Raw genomic sequence first — 15,078 nt, forward strand, 5'->3', positions numbered from 1 at the left:
AGCCCCACATCTGACTTAAATTCAAACTTTCATATTTCCAATTTGAATATGGCTGCATAAGGCCATGTGTCCCTCTTTTTTTTGAAATAAAATGTCAGCCCCCCAAAAAACAAACAAACACCAAATTAAAAAATTGCAAACACCACAGTTCAAATATATATGTAAACGTTGCTAAAATATCGAAAAGCACTAGCAAAAATATCCTTATTGAGCAGGAGGGACATACCTTGAAAATCAAAAGCTACATGCTTATTTGTAACAAATGGTTCAGCAACTGAGGTGTGAATCCTGTATATTTTTGTTTAGAGAAGCAGAGGGCATGGGATATGCAAATATTCACATACATGAGCCATATTGGTAAGAAGAAGACTATGTCTTGTGGCAGTAGTTGGTTTGTGAGATTCAGCTCTTCTGGAAGACTACACTAGCCTCCCTGACTCACAAGAAATAGTGGAAGTAGCGGGCCCCAGAAAATTCAATGCTTGTAATAATGAGTAACACAATCAGATTGGCATAGCAACAATACAAAGATTATACATGGAACAATGAGAAAAAGGATAATGAAGATTTACTAAAAAAAAGCTTTCATAGAATAGATGAATATTGTAGCCAAACATTTAACCATGAACTTAAAAACTATGAATGAATAATAGCCTCTGTGATGGACTACCCTAAAGCAGAAATAAAAAAATTTAATCCCTGGGTGGTGTGGCTCAGTTGATTGGATGATGCCCTGTGCACTGAGATGTTGCCATTTGAATTCAGGTCACATGCTCAGGTTGCGGGCTCAGTACTCAGTGGGTAGTATGACAGAGACAGCTTATCAAAATTTCCCTCTAATATCAATGTTTCTCTCTCTCTAAAATTCAATAAAAAAATCTTCTTTAAAATTTAAATTCTTTATTGTTTTAAGTATTGCATAAGTCTTCTTTTACCCCCATTGACCTCTTCCCACAGCCCCACCCCCAACATATTTCCTCCCCTCCATCCCATCCCTTGGTTATGCTCATATGCATGCATACAAGTCCTTTGGTTGACCTCTTACCCCCTCTCCTCCCACCTTCCCTCATAGGTTGGACAGTCTGTTCAATGCTTCTATGACTCTGGTTCTATTTTTGTTCATCAGTTTATGTTGTTCATTATATCCCACAAATGAGCGAGATCATGTGATATTTCTCTTTCTCTGACTGGCTTATTTTGCTGAGCATAATGCTCTCCAGGTCATCCATTCTGTTGCAAATAGTAAGAGTTCCTTCTTTTTTACAGCAGTGCAGTATTCCATTGTGTAGATGTACCAGTGTTTTTTAATCCACTCATATGCTGATGGGCACTTAAGCTGTTTCCAAATCTTAGCTATTATAAATTGTGCTGCTATGAAAATAGGGGTGCATATATCCTTTCTGATTGGTGTTTCTGTTTTCCTGGGACATATTCCTAGAAGTGGGATTACTGGGTCAAATGGAAGTTCCATTTTTAATTTTTTGAGGAAACACCATACTGTTTTCCACAGTGGCCGCACCAGTCTGCATTCCCACAAGCAGTGCATGAGGGTTCCTTTTTCTCCCCATCTTCTTCAGCACTTGTTGTTTGTTGATTAGTTGATGATAGCCATTCTGACAGGTGTGAGATGGTACCTCATTGTCATTTTGATTTGCAACTCTCAGATGATTAGTGACCTTGAGCATGTTTTCATGTTGCTTGGCCTTCTGTATGTCCTCTTTCCAAAAGTGTCTTTTGAGGTCCTTGGTCCATTTTTTGATTGGATTGTTTATCTTCCTTTAGTTAAGTTGTATGAGTTCCCTGTAAATTTTGGAGATTAAACCCTTATCGGATATAACATTGGCAAATATGTTCTCCCTTGAGTGGGTTTTCTTGTTGTTTTGTTGATGGTTTCTTTTGCTGTGCAGAAGCTTTTTATTTTGATGTAGTCCCATTTGTTTATTTTCTTCTTAGTTTCCATTGCCCTATTAGCTGTATCAGTAAAGATATGCTATAACAATTTTCTGCTATTTTGCTGCCTATGGTTTCTTCTAGGATTTTTATGGTTTCCCATCTTATCTTTAAGTCCTTTATCCATTGTGTATGGCCTAAGTTAGTGGTCCATTTTAATTTTTTTTATGTATCTGTCCAATTTTCCCAACACCATTTACTGAAGAGACCGTCTTGACTCCATTTTATGCTCTTGCCTCCTTTGTCAAATATTAATTGAGCATAATGGCTTAGGTCAATCTCTGGGTTCTCTCTTCTGTTCATTGGTCTATATATGTCTGTTCTTGTGCCAGTACCAGGCAGTTTTGAGAACAGTGGTTTTGTAATATCTGGTATTGTGATCCCTCCAATTTTGTTCTTCTTTCTCAAGATTGCTGCAGCTATTTGGGGTCTTTTTTATTCCAAATGAATATTTGGAGAGTTTGTTTTAGGTTGTTAAAGTATGCCATTGGTATTTCAATGGGGATTGCATTGAATCTATAGATGGCTTTGGGTAGTATGGACATTTTAATGATGTCGATTCTACTAATTCATGAACACAGTATAGTCTTCCATTTGTTTATGTCTCCCTCTATCTCTCTCTCTCTCTTCTTTTAACATCCTGTAGTTTTCTGAGTATAGGTCTTTTATCTCCTTAGTTAAGTTTATTCCTAGTTATGTATTGCTGGGAGCCGGTCCATCCTTGCTGTTTCAAGGGACCTGGCATATATGGCATACGGTTCTTAATATGTTTGCTCACCTTCTTGGCGCTGTGTTTTAACCAAGGTCACCTCTCCGAGAAAGGTTGAATCCCCAGGTAGGGATTTTCCCCTGAAGTTAGGGAGGGAATAAAACGCCTTAACTAAGTGCCAGGTGGGTAATTAATCACTTTAACTACAAACAATCATGCTTAAGCTGCATAATCTTTACTCCCTGGAATGGAGATAAGAAACGCCCTAACCTTTGTAATAGAGATTGATAGGATTGAATCAACTGGTATAAATACAGATGTAACAAGACAGAGAGAGAGACAGAACTTAGAAGTCAGAACTCAGAAGACAGAACCTACATAGAACCTACAGGCAGAAGAACTTCGCTGGAGAGAACATGGCAAAAGATCCTGGACTGAACCTGACTACAGAAATATGGCAAGAGAACCTGACTAGAACCTGGTGACCGAACCTGGCTGGAGAACCTAGCGAGGGAACATGGCTACAGAACCTGGCTGGAGATCCTAAGCAGAACCTCTCTGGAGATCCAGACCAGAACTTGGCTGGAGATCCTGGCTGGAGATCCTGGCTAGGCTGCTGATCAACTGAACACTGTCTCTGTGTCATTCCTTCTTCGCCGACTCCGTCCACACCTTTGGGAACCCCTGGACCTGCTGGGGTTGGACCCCGGCAAATGGTGCCCGAACAGGGACCCCCTAGGTAAGCGCCCTGCACTCGGGACGGATAGGACTCCACCGTAGGAAGAGGGTGGATAGTCTTCGCTGACTCCGTCCACACCTTTGAGAATCCCTGGAACAGGATTCCCCTAGGTAAGCCCCCCCCCCTTGAAAACCCCCACACTCGGGACAGATAGGACTCCACCAGGGTGCTACAGACCCCCCTATAGAGGATAAATAGGGTAAGAAGGTGGATAGTACAGAACTTAGATTGAGAAGATGTGCCATACTGAGTCCAAAGAAAGAAGACTCTGTATTGATCTTTAGATTAAGAAGATGTGCCATACTGAGTCTAAAGAAAAAAGACTCTGTATTGATCTTTTAACATATATGCTTGCTAGCAGAGGAATTAAGGTTACTCCCAGTCAGACAGAACGTTTTATACAAGAAATATGTCCATGCTTTTCTGAGGAAGGAAAGGTGCCGGAAAGGTAAATGTAGAGGCATGGGAGAAGGTAGGCCCAAGGAGCCTTATCCTTAACCTCACTGCAGCCTTTCCACCCCGGGGAAATTGCAGGATTGGCAAGTTCTCCCTGGGGTGATAGATCAGGACTCAGGTAATAGCGGAAAGTGCCAATCCTACTCTTAAAATGGATACAAGAGAGCATTTGGGGTTTTTCTTTTTAATGCCTGCTTTTAAAAAATAAAAAAGGGGGAATTTGCCAGGAGCCGGTCCATCCTTGCTGTTTCAAGGGACCTGGCATATATGGCATATGGTTCTTAATATGTTTGCTCACCTTCTTGGCGCTGTGTTTTAACCAAGGTCACCTCTCCAAGAAAGGTTGAATCCCCAGGTAGGGATTTTCTCCTGAAGTTAGGGAGGGAATAAAACCCCTTAACTAAGTGCCAGGTGGGTAATTAATCACTTTAACTACAAACAATCCTGCTTAAGCTGCATAATCTTTACTCCCTGGAATGGAGATAAGAAATGCCCTAACCTTTGTAATAGAGATTGATAGGATTGAATCAACTGGTATAAATACAGATGTAACAAGACAGAGAGAGACAGAACTTAGAAGTCAGAACTCAGAAGACAGAACCTACACAGAACCTACAGACAGAAGAACTTCGCTGGAGAGAACATGGCAAAAGATCCTGGACTGAACCTGACTACAGAAATATGGCAAGAGAACCTGACTAGAACCTGGTGACCGAACCTGGCTGGAGATCTCAGACAGAACCTGGCTGGAGAACCTAGCGAGGGAACATGGCTACAGAACCTGGCTGGAGATCCTAAGCAGAACCTCTCTGGAGATCCAGACCAGAACTTGGCTGTAGATCCTGGCTGGAGATCCTGGCTAGGCTGCTGATCAACTGAACACTGTCTCCATGTCATTCCTTCTTCGCCGACTCCGTCCACACCTTTGGGAACCCCTGGACCTGCTGGGGTTGGACCCCGGCAATGTATCTCAATTTTTTTTGTTGCAATGGTAAATGGGATTGATTTTAACAATAAAAAAATCTTAAAATAAAAATTAAAATTAAAAAATGTGGCAAGGTAAAAGGACCTAACAGTAGTCAGGAAAGAAGTGAAATCATATATACTATGTAATAAAAGCCTAATATGCAAATCGACCGAATGGTGAAACTGCCAGTTTGCAGGAGGCAGGGCTGGCGAGTGGGCTGGGCCAGGCCAGCCAAGGCAGGTGCCAGTGTGTAGAGGGAGGGGATGGTGATTGGCGGGTGGCAGCAACTGTTGGTGGCAGAGGTGCGATCAGGGAGCGGGGCCAGCCACTTGTGGTCGGTGCTGTCCCCTAATCAGCCTGTGGGTTGCCTCCTGCAGAGACCACGGTGGCAGCAGTGGGGCAGTGGGGTGCGGGGCCCATTGCTTGCTGGTTGGCACCATCCCCGGATTGGCCTGCAGGTCATCTCCCACAGAGGGAGGCCAAACTGCAGCTTAAGCCCGCTCCCCCTTGGAAACAGGCCTAAGCCATCAGCCAGACATCCCTTGAGGGCTCCTGGTCTGTGAGAAGGTGTAGGCTGGGCTGAGGGACCCCATCGCAAGTGCATGAATATTTGTGCACTGGGCCTCTAGTACACATACACACACACACACACACACACACACACACACACACACACACACTAGAGGCCCAGCGAATGAATTCGTGCACATGTGGGGTCTGGCCGGCTGGCCCCAATGGGGGCCCATCAGGTTGGGCCAGTGGGGGGAGGGGCCATGGGTAGTTGGTCAGCTGGCCCTGCCCCTGAATGGGGTGTTTGTGGCAGATCGGGGGTGGGGTTGGCCAGAAGGTTGGGGGGGGGTGCGATTGTGGTTGGATCAGGTTGTTGGCTGCCACAGTGTGGGTAATAGCCCCTGGTTGTTCTGCTGTTCTGGTTGCTGAGTATATATATATATATATATATATATATATATATATATATATATATTTATATTTATATATATATATATAAAAATATATATATATATATATATATATATATATATATATATAGAGAGAGAGAGAGAGAGAGAGAGAGAGAGAGAGAGAGAGAGAGAGAGAGAGACACTAGAGGCCCAGTGCATTAAAATTTGTGCACTGGTGGGGGGGCGATCCCTCAGCCTGGCCTGTGCCCTCTCACAGTCCAGGAGCCCTCAGGGGATGTCCTACTGATGGCTTACGCCTGTTACCCATGGGGAGCTGGCCTAAGGTGCAGTCTGGCCTCCCTCTGTTGGAGACGACTGGCCGATTAGGAGAAGGTGCCACCCCCATCATCCTGCCACTGCTGCCGGCTGCTGCTGCCAGCCACTGCGGCTGCCCTCAGCCCTCACAGCTGCCGTTGCTGCCCTTGGCCCTTGCAGCCATGGCTTTGTCCAGAAGAACATCTGGAAGGATTTTTGGCTGTCCAGTCTAATTAGCATATTATGCTTTTATTATTATAGATTATTGAAAGTGAAATCATATCATATATATATGGCAACAAAATATATAAAATTTATAACTTTATGTTAACAGGAAGTTGATCTGTGTTTAGGCTTCTAGTGTTTTTGCAACAGGTCATAAGTTAGAGAGACAATTCAGCTAAAAAGGCAGAGGAGAGCCCTGGCCAGGTGTTTCAGTTAGTTGGAACATCATCTTGTGCACCAAAAGGTTGCAGGTTTGATTCCTCAGGGCACACACCTGAGTTGTGGGTTTGATCATGGGTCAGGTGCATATGGTAGACAACTGATTAGTGTTTCTCTTGCACATTGATTGTTGGGGTCCAGCCCCAGCAGGTCCAGGGGGTCCCAAAGGTGTGGACGGAGTCAGTGAAGAAGAAATGACACAGAGACACCGTTCAGTTCATCAGCCTAGCCAGGGTCTCTCTTTTTTTTTCTCATGTTGTGGTGACCCCCAACCATAAAATTATTTTCTTTTATTTTTATTTTATTTTATTAAATATTTATTGTTCAGATTATTACAGTTGTTCCTCTTTTTTCCCCCCATAGCTCCCCTTCACCCAGTTCCCACCCCATCCTCAGCCCTTACCCCCGCCACCCACTCTTCTCATCCATAGGTGTACAATTTTTGTCCAGTCTCTTCCCACACCCCCCACACCCCTTACCCCCCCAAGAATAGTCAGTCCACTCCCTTTCTATGCCCCTGATTCTATTATATTCACCAGTTCATTCTGTTCATCAGATTATGTATTCCCTTGATTTTTAGATTCACTTGTTGATAGATGTGTATTTGTTGTTCAGAATTTGTATCTTTACCTTTTTCTTCTTCTTCCTTTTCTTAAAGGATACCTTTCATCATTTCATATAATACTGGTTTGGTGGTGGTGAACCCCTTTAGCTTTTTCTTATCTGTGAAGCTCTTTATCTGACCTTCAATTCTGAATGATAGCTTTGCTGAATAAAGTAATCTAGGTTGTAGATTCTTGCTATTCATCACTTTGAATATTTCTTGCCACTCCCTTTTGACCTGCAAAGTTTCTGTTGAGAAATCAGCTGACAGTCGTATGGGTACTCCCTTGTAGGTAACTGACTGTGTTTCTCTTGCTGCTTTTAAGATTCTCTGTTTGTCTTTTGCTCTTGGCATTTTAATTATGATGTGTCTTGGTGTGGTCCTCTTTGGATTCCTTTTGTTTGGGGTTCTCTGCACTTCCTGGACTTGTAAGTCCATTTCTTTCACCAGGTAGGGGAAGTTTTCTATCATTATTTCTTCAAATAGGTTTTTTAAAAATTTTTTTTTATTGCTTAAAGTATTACAAAGGATTTTACATATGTGTCCTTCCCCCCCCCCCCCCGCCCTTGACAGTCCCCTAGCCTCCCCTATCCCCCAGTGTTTTATGTACATTGGTTATGCTTATATGCATGCATACAAGTCCTTTGGTTGATCTCTTACCCCGCTCCCTCCTGCCTCCCAAACCTCCCCGGCCTTCCCGCTGCAGTTTGACAATCTGTTTGAGGCAGCTCTGCCTCTGTATCTATTATTGTTCAAAAGTTTATAATGGTCTCTATTATCCATGAATGAGTGAGATCACGTGGTATTTTTCCTTCATTGACTGGCTTCACTTAGCATAATGCTCTCCAGTTCCATCCATGCCGTTGCAAATGGCAAGAGTTCCTTCCTTTTTACAGCAGCATAGTATTCCATTGTGTAGATGTACCACTGTTTTCTAATCCATTCATCTACTGATGGGCACTTAGGCTGTTTCCAGATCTTAGCTATGGTGAATTGTGCTGCTATGAACATAGGGGTGCATAGATCCTTTCTGATTGGTGTTTCTGGTTTCTTGGGATATATTCCTAGAAGTGGGATCACAGGGTCAAATGGGAGTTCCATTTTCAGTTTTTTGAGGAAACTCCATACTGTCTTCCATAGTGGCTGCACCAGTCTGCATTCCCACCAGCAGTGCACAAGTGTTCCTTTTTCTCCACATCCTCTCCAGCACTTGTCGTTTGTTGATTTGTTGATGATAGCCATTCTGAGAGGTGTGAGATGGTACCTCATTGTTGTTTTGATTTGCATCTCTCGGATGATTAGTGACTTTAGCATGTTTTCATATGTCTCTTGGCTTTCTGAATGTCCTCTTTTGAAAGGTGTCTATTTAGATCCTTTGCCCATTTTTTGATTGGATTGTTTATCTTCCTTTTGTTAAGTTGTATGAGTTCCCTATAAATTTTGGAGATTAGGCCCTTATCAGATATGACATTGGCAAATATGTTTTCCCACACAGTGGGTTTTCTCGTTGTTTTGTTGATGGTTTCTTTTGCTGTGCAGAAGCTTTTGATTTTGATGTAGTCCCATTTGTTCATTTTCTCTTTAGTTTCAAGTGCCATAGGAGCTGTATCAGTGAAGAAATTGCTTCGGCACATGTCTGAGATTTTGCCTTTGTATTCTTCTAGAATTTTTATGGTTTCCTGTTGTACATTTAAGTCCTTTATCCATTTTGAGTTTATTTTTGTGTATGATGTAAGTTGGTGGTCTAGTTTCATTTTCTTGCATGTATCTGTCCAATTTTCCCAACACCATTTATTGAAGAGACTATCTTGGCTCCATTGTATGTTCTTGCCTCCTTTGTCAAATATTAATTGAGCATATTGGTTCGGGCCGATTTCTGGGCTCTCTGTTCTATTCCATTGATCTATATGCCTGTTCTTGTGCCAGTACCAGGCAGTTTTGAGAACAGTGGCTTTGAAATACAGCTTGATATCTGGTACTGAGATCCCACCTACTTTGTTCTTTTTCAGGATTGCTGCAGCTATTCGGGGTCTTTTTTTATTCCAGATGAATTTTTGGAGAGTTCGTTCTAGATCTCTGAAGTATGCTGTTGGTATTTTAATGGGAAGTGCGTTGAATTTATAGATTGCTTTGGGTAGTATGGACATTTCAATGATGTTGATTCTACCAATCCATGAACACGGTATGTTCTTCCATCTGATTATGTCTTCCTCTGTATCTTTTTTCAACGTCCTGTAGTTTTCTGAGTAGAGGTCTTTTACCTCTTTATTTAAGTTTATTCCTAGGTAGCTTAATTTTTTTGGTCGATGGTAAATGGGATTGTTTTTACAATCTCTCTTTCTGAAAGTTCACTATTGGTGTATAGAAATGCCTCAGATTTCTTGGGGTTAATTTTGTATCCTGCTACATTGCCAAATTCATGTATTAAGTCTAGTATCTTTTTGATGGAGTCTCTAGGGTTTTGTATGTATAATATCATGTCGTGTGCAAATAAGGACAGTTTTACTTCCTCTTTTCCAATTTGGATGCCTTTTATTTCTTCTTCTTGCCTAATTGCAATGGCTAACACTTCCATTACTATGTTGAACAGGAGTCGTGAGAGGGGGCATCCCTGTCTTGTTCCTGTTCTTAGGGGAAATGGTGTTAGTTTTTGTCCATTGAGTATGATGTTGGCTGGGGGCCTGTCATATATGGCTTTTATTATGTTGAGGTATTATCCTTCTACTCCCGCCTTACTGAGAGTTTTTATCAAAAATGGGTGTTGAATTTTGTCAAATGCTTTTTCTGCATCAATTGATACGACCAGGTGTTTTTTTTTCTTCAATTTGTTTATGTGATGTATCACGTTTATTGATTTGCGGATATTGTACCATCCTTGCATCCCTGGGTAAATCTTACTTGGTCATGGTGTATAATCTTTCTGAGGTACTGCTGGATCCGATTTGCTAAGATTTTGTTGAGAATTTTGGCATCTATGTTCATGAGGGATATTGGCCTGTAATTCTCTTTCATTGTGTTGTCTTTACCTGGTTTTGGTATTAGGGTGATGCTGGCTTCATAGAATGAGCTTGGAAGTGTTCCTTCCTCTTGAATTTTTTGTAGTAGTCTGAGGAGGACAGGTTTTAGTTCTTCCTTGAATGTTTGGTAAAATTCCCGTGTGAAGCCATCTGGTCCTGGGCTTTTGTTTGATGGAAGCTTTTTGATGACTGCTTCAATTTCTTCCATAGTTATTGGCCTGTTGAGATTTTTAGATTCTTCCTGATTGAGTTTTTGAATGTTGTATTTTTCTAGGAATATGTCCATTTCCTCCAGGTTGTCTATTTTGTTGGAGTAGAGCTGTCCATAGTATTTTTTAACAATCATTTGTATTTCTGTGGGGTCTGTTGTTATTTCGCCTCTATCGTTTCTGATTTTGTTTATTTGGGTCCTCTCTCTTTGCTTTTTGGTGAGTCTGGCTAGAGGTTTGTCAATCTTGTTTATCCTTTCAAAGAACCAGCTCTTTGTTTCATTGATTTTCTGTATTGTTTTTTTTGTCTCTATGTCATTTATTTCTGCTCTAATCTTTATTATCGCCTTCCTTCTGCTCACACTGGGGTTTTCTTGTTGCTCTCTTTCTAATTCTTTGAGTTGTAGAGTTAGATGATTGACTACCATTTTTTCTTGTTTTTTGAGATAGGCCTGTAGAGCTATAAACTTCCCTCTCAGGACTGCTTTCATTGCATCCCAAAGGTTTTGGATTGTTGTGTTTTCATTGTCATTAGTTTCCAGGATGTTTTTAATTTCTTCTTTGATCTCATTGGTAATCCAATCAATATTTAATAACATGCTATTCATCTTCCAGGTGTTTGAGTGTTTTGGGTTGTTTTTATTGTAGTTTATTTCTAATATTATGCCATCGTGGTCTGAGAAGATGCTTTTTATGATTTCAATCTTCTTGAATTTGGGGATATTTGCTTGTGACCCAATATATGGCCTATTTTTGAATATGTCTTACGAGCACTTGAGTAGAATGTATATTCCGTGGCTTTGGGGTGAAGTGTTCTGAAGATGTCTATTAAGTCCATCTGACCTAGTGATTCATTTAAGATTGCTGTTTCTTTGCTGCTTGTTTGTCTATAGGACTTATCCAGTGCTGTCAGTGGTGTATTAAAGTCCCCTACTATGATTGTATTGTTGTCGATCTCTCCTTTGATATCTTCCAGGAGTTTTTTTATGTATTTGGGTGCTCCTGCATTGGGTGCATATATGTTTACCAGGGTTATATCTTCTTGTTGTATTGATCCCTTTAGTATTATGAAGTGGCCTTCCTTATCTCTTGTTATGGCCTTCACTTTGAGGTCTATTTTGTCTGATATAAGTATTGCTACCCCAGCTTTCTTTTCCTTTCCATTTGCCTGAAAGATATTTTTCCATCCTTTCACTTTCAGTCTGTGTGAGTCCCTTCTAATGAGATGGGTCTCTTGTAGACAGCAGATGTATGGGTCATGTTTTTTTATCCATTCAGCCACTCAATGTCTTTTGGTTGGTGCATTTAGTCCATTTACGTTTAAAGTTATTATTGAAAGGTACTTGTTTGTAGCCATTTCTTTTTTTGTGTGGCTGTTTTCTTTCTGAGCTTTTTATTTCTTCTTTTTACACCAGTCCCTTTACCATTCCTTGCATTGCTGGCTTGGTGGTGATAAACTCCCTTAGCCTTTTTTTTTGTCTGTGAAGCTTCTTATTTCCCCTTCAAGTTTGAATGATAGCCTTGCTGGATAGAGTATGCTTGGATTCAGCCCTTTGCTTTGCATCACTTTGTAAATTTCAGTCCATTCTTTTCTGGCCTGATGTGTTTCTGTAGAGAAATCGTTTGATAATCTAATGGGAGATCCCTTGTAAGTAACTTTCCGTCTCTCTCTTGCAGCCTGTAAGATTCTCTCTTTGTCCTGAACATTTGCCATGGTAATTATGATGTGTCTTGGTGTGGGTCTTTTCAGGTTCACCTTCTTTGGGACTCTCTGGGCTTGTGTGACTTTTTTCTTCCCAACCTCAGGGAAGTTTTCTGATATTATTTCTTCGAATAGGTTTTCTAATCCTTGTTCATCTTTCTGTTGTTCTGGCACCCCTATTATTCGTATGTTGTTTCATTTCATGTTGTCCCAAAGCTCCCTTAGACTCTCCTCCTGTCTTTTAATTTTTTTCTCCAATTGCAGTACATTTTGGGTGTGTTTTGCTTCCTTGTCTTCTAATTCACTAATTCGGTCCTCCGCTTCTCCTAGTCTACTGTTGATACTTTCAAATGTGTTTTTTATTGCAGCTATATCACTCTTCATTTCTTCTTGGGTCTTACTTAAGTTGTTGATTTTTTCATCTGTTTCTTCTAGCTTCTTCCATATGTTATTGATTTTTTCATCTGTTTCTTCTTCCTTCTTGCATAGGTAGTTGACTTTTTCATCTGTTTCTTCTAGCTTCTTGCAGAAGTTTTTGATTTTTTTCCTCCATCCGGTTTATACACTCTAGGATCGTTATTCCGAATTCTTTTTCTGTCATGTTGCATGCCTCTGTATTACTTAGCTGCTTTTCTGGAGAGTCCTCCTTCTCTTTCCTTTGGGTCTTTCTTTGTCTGCCCATGTTTGATCTCACTGACATATCTAGACGTTGAGTCATTCAGTGGCTGCTCCCTGGGTGGCAGTGGCTCCTTGGGCTGTGGTTGCTCCTCGGGCGGTTGCGGTAGCAGCTGCTCCTCAGTTGGCAGGAGCTCCTCTGGTGGGTGCTGTTCACAGCTGTGGTGGCTCTTCTGGCTGGTGTGGGGAGGCTTTACGTACAGCTGCTGTTCCTCAGACAGAGGGTGTGGTGCTCAGGAGGCTGCTGTTGCTTGGATCTGCTGCATTGATTTAAAGACACAAAATACAACACAACAAGGCACCACGTACCAGGCACTAAACACAAATCTCAAATAGGTTTTTAATATTTTGCTCTCTCTCTTCTTCTGGCACCACCATAATTCGGATGTTGGTATGCTTGAAGTTGTCCCAGAGGCTCCTTACACTATCTTCATATTTTTGGATTATTTTTTCTTTTTGTTTTTCCAGTTGGCTGATTTACGCTTTTTCGTATTTCAAATCTTTGACTTAATTCTTGCGATCCTCTAGTCTGCTGTTGGAACTCTGCATAATATCCTTTATTTCAGTCAGTGTATGCTTAATTTCTAGTTGGTCCTTTTTCATAACCTCGAGGATCTCACCAGATTCCTTGAGGGTCTCACTAAATTTATCAGCGGTTTCTAGAAAATTCTTGAAAAACCTTAAAATTGTGGTTTTGAACTCTATATCCAGTAGTTTGCTTCCCTCCAGTTCTGCCATTTGTGACCTGTTTCTTTGTCTTCACATTTTTTATCCTTCCCTGTGTTGGTAGAGTGGCTTTGTGTGCTAGGTGTCCTATAGGGCCCAGTGGCTCAGCCTCCCCATTTACCTGAGGTGGACACTCTTGGTGCACCCCTTTGTGGGCTTTGTGCACAGTCTTGTTGTAGTTAAGCCTTGATTGTTGTAGGTATCACTGGGAGGAATTGACCTCCAGGCCAACTGGCTGTGAGAATCAGCTGTGTCTGCAGTGGAAGAACTTCTGTGGTGGAGACACCCTTTTGGGGCAAGACTTGCTTCAGTGGGGCTTTGGCACTCACTGAGTCTGCCCCCTGAGTGTGTCCCTTATGGATCTGAGGAGTTGTAATCTGGATGGTCCCCCTCTGACCACTGGTACACTGGCTCTTGGATCTCTAAGGATGTGCTAATTTTGCCACTGCCTGAGGCTACCCAGCAGGAGCTATGGAGAGATTCCTCTTCTTTGTTTAGGGTTTGGAGGTGCCCAGATGAGGCCCAGCTGTGAAGCAATGCAAGCTGCTGTGGTGCCTTGGACCTTCTTTTGGAAGTTCTGGGTCTCTCTGATTCAGCTGCAGTTTGTTAGGTAATTTTCAGGTTGCAAAGGGCCAGGCCTTTCATATGCAAAAGCCTCTGCACATAGCTTGGGTGGGGGCGGGGTTACAGGGGATCAACAGGGCGGAGCAAGCAGCTATGGCTGCTCCCCAGTCCTACCCTAAGAGGCCCAGTGTCTCAGTGTCCCAGTAATTGCTGCAAGCATCTCTGCGAGAAAGCTGCCCTAGAGTTCTTCCCGATGCCAGACAGTCCAGTTTCTCCCCATATGAGTCTGGGTCCCCAGAGGCTCACCTGGAAATGGAGTTCAGAGCAGTTGGGAGCTTGAGACTCCCTCCCGATTGAAAAAGACAACTGTGTCCTCAGTTTCCAGCCCTCTCCATGTGTGCCATGTCCTCAGTTGCCAGCCCTCTCCACGTGTGCCGCATCCTCAGTTGCCAGCCCTTTCGGCATGTGCCTTCGTACCTCTGCACTTTACTTCCGCACCTCCTCTGAGTCTCAGTGTGGTTTTCTCTTTCCTTATAGTTGTAGAATTTCCACTCAGCCAGCCTTCCTTTGGTTCTGGATGATGTGTGTTTTGTCTTTTAGTTGTGTTTTTGAAGTGGTTGTGCGAAGCAGCAATTTCCGGTGTTTACATATGCTGCCATCTTGGTTTCTCCCCCAGGTTCTCTCTTTATTGTCCTGTTACATCTGTATTTATACCATTTGATCCTATAAGCATGCCTCTTTAATCATCTCATGGTATGTTTTGGGTCCTCCCTTGACCTACAGTTCCTTGTTTCATGTCCATAGTTTCTTATCTGACCTTTGCCAAAAATCCCATCTCCATCCAGTTCTGTTGAATTTAATCCTATCCATTCTATTCCAAAGGTTAGGGCTAGTTATCTCCATTGCAAGGCCACTACTCTACTGTTCTGTTAAGCTACAACGAAGTAACTTAAGGAGATTATCCTAAGTAAAGATTATGTAGCTTAAGCGTGATTGTTCATAGTTAAGGTGATTAACTACCTGACTGGCACTTAGTTAAGGGGTTTTACTTATTTATTCCCTTCCTTAGTCCTGTTAATCCCTAACTCCAGGGAAACAT

The 15,078-nt window shown here is 42.0% G+C and overlaps 1 protein-coding gene and 2 long non-coding RNA genes across 3 annotated transcripts in view; 2 read left to right on the plus strand and 1 right to left on the minus strand.

Annotated features, from left to right (window-relative positions):
* The window catches only part of LOC132240730 (hemicentin-1-like), a 346,372-nt gene that overhangs the window by 46,027 nt on the left and 285,267 nt on the right, over positions 1-15,078 (minus strand). The window lies entirely within an intron of this gene.
* Positions 1-15,078, plus strand: part of LOC132240740 (uncharacterized) — a 95,300-nt gene that overhangs the window by 45,425 nt on the left and 34,797 nt on the right. The window lies entirely within an intron of this gene.
* Positions 7,949-15,078, plus strand: part of LOC132240743 (uncharacterized) — a 37,022-nt gene continuing 29,892 nt past the window's right edge. The window contains exon 1 of the long non-coding RNA XR_009454397.1: positions 7,949-8,015. This is a non-coding gene — a long non-coding RNA (uncharacterized LOC132240743). The remainder of the gene's footprint in view (positions 8,016-15,078) is intronic.

This window comes from Myotis daubentonii, chromosome 9 (genome assembly GCF_963259705.1).
Source record: "Myotis daubentonii chromosome 9, mMyoDau2.1, whole genome shotgun sequence".
NCBI classification, from domain to species: Eukaryota; Metazoa; Chordata; class Mammalia; order Chiroptera; family Vespertilionidae; genus Myotis; species Myotis daubentonii.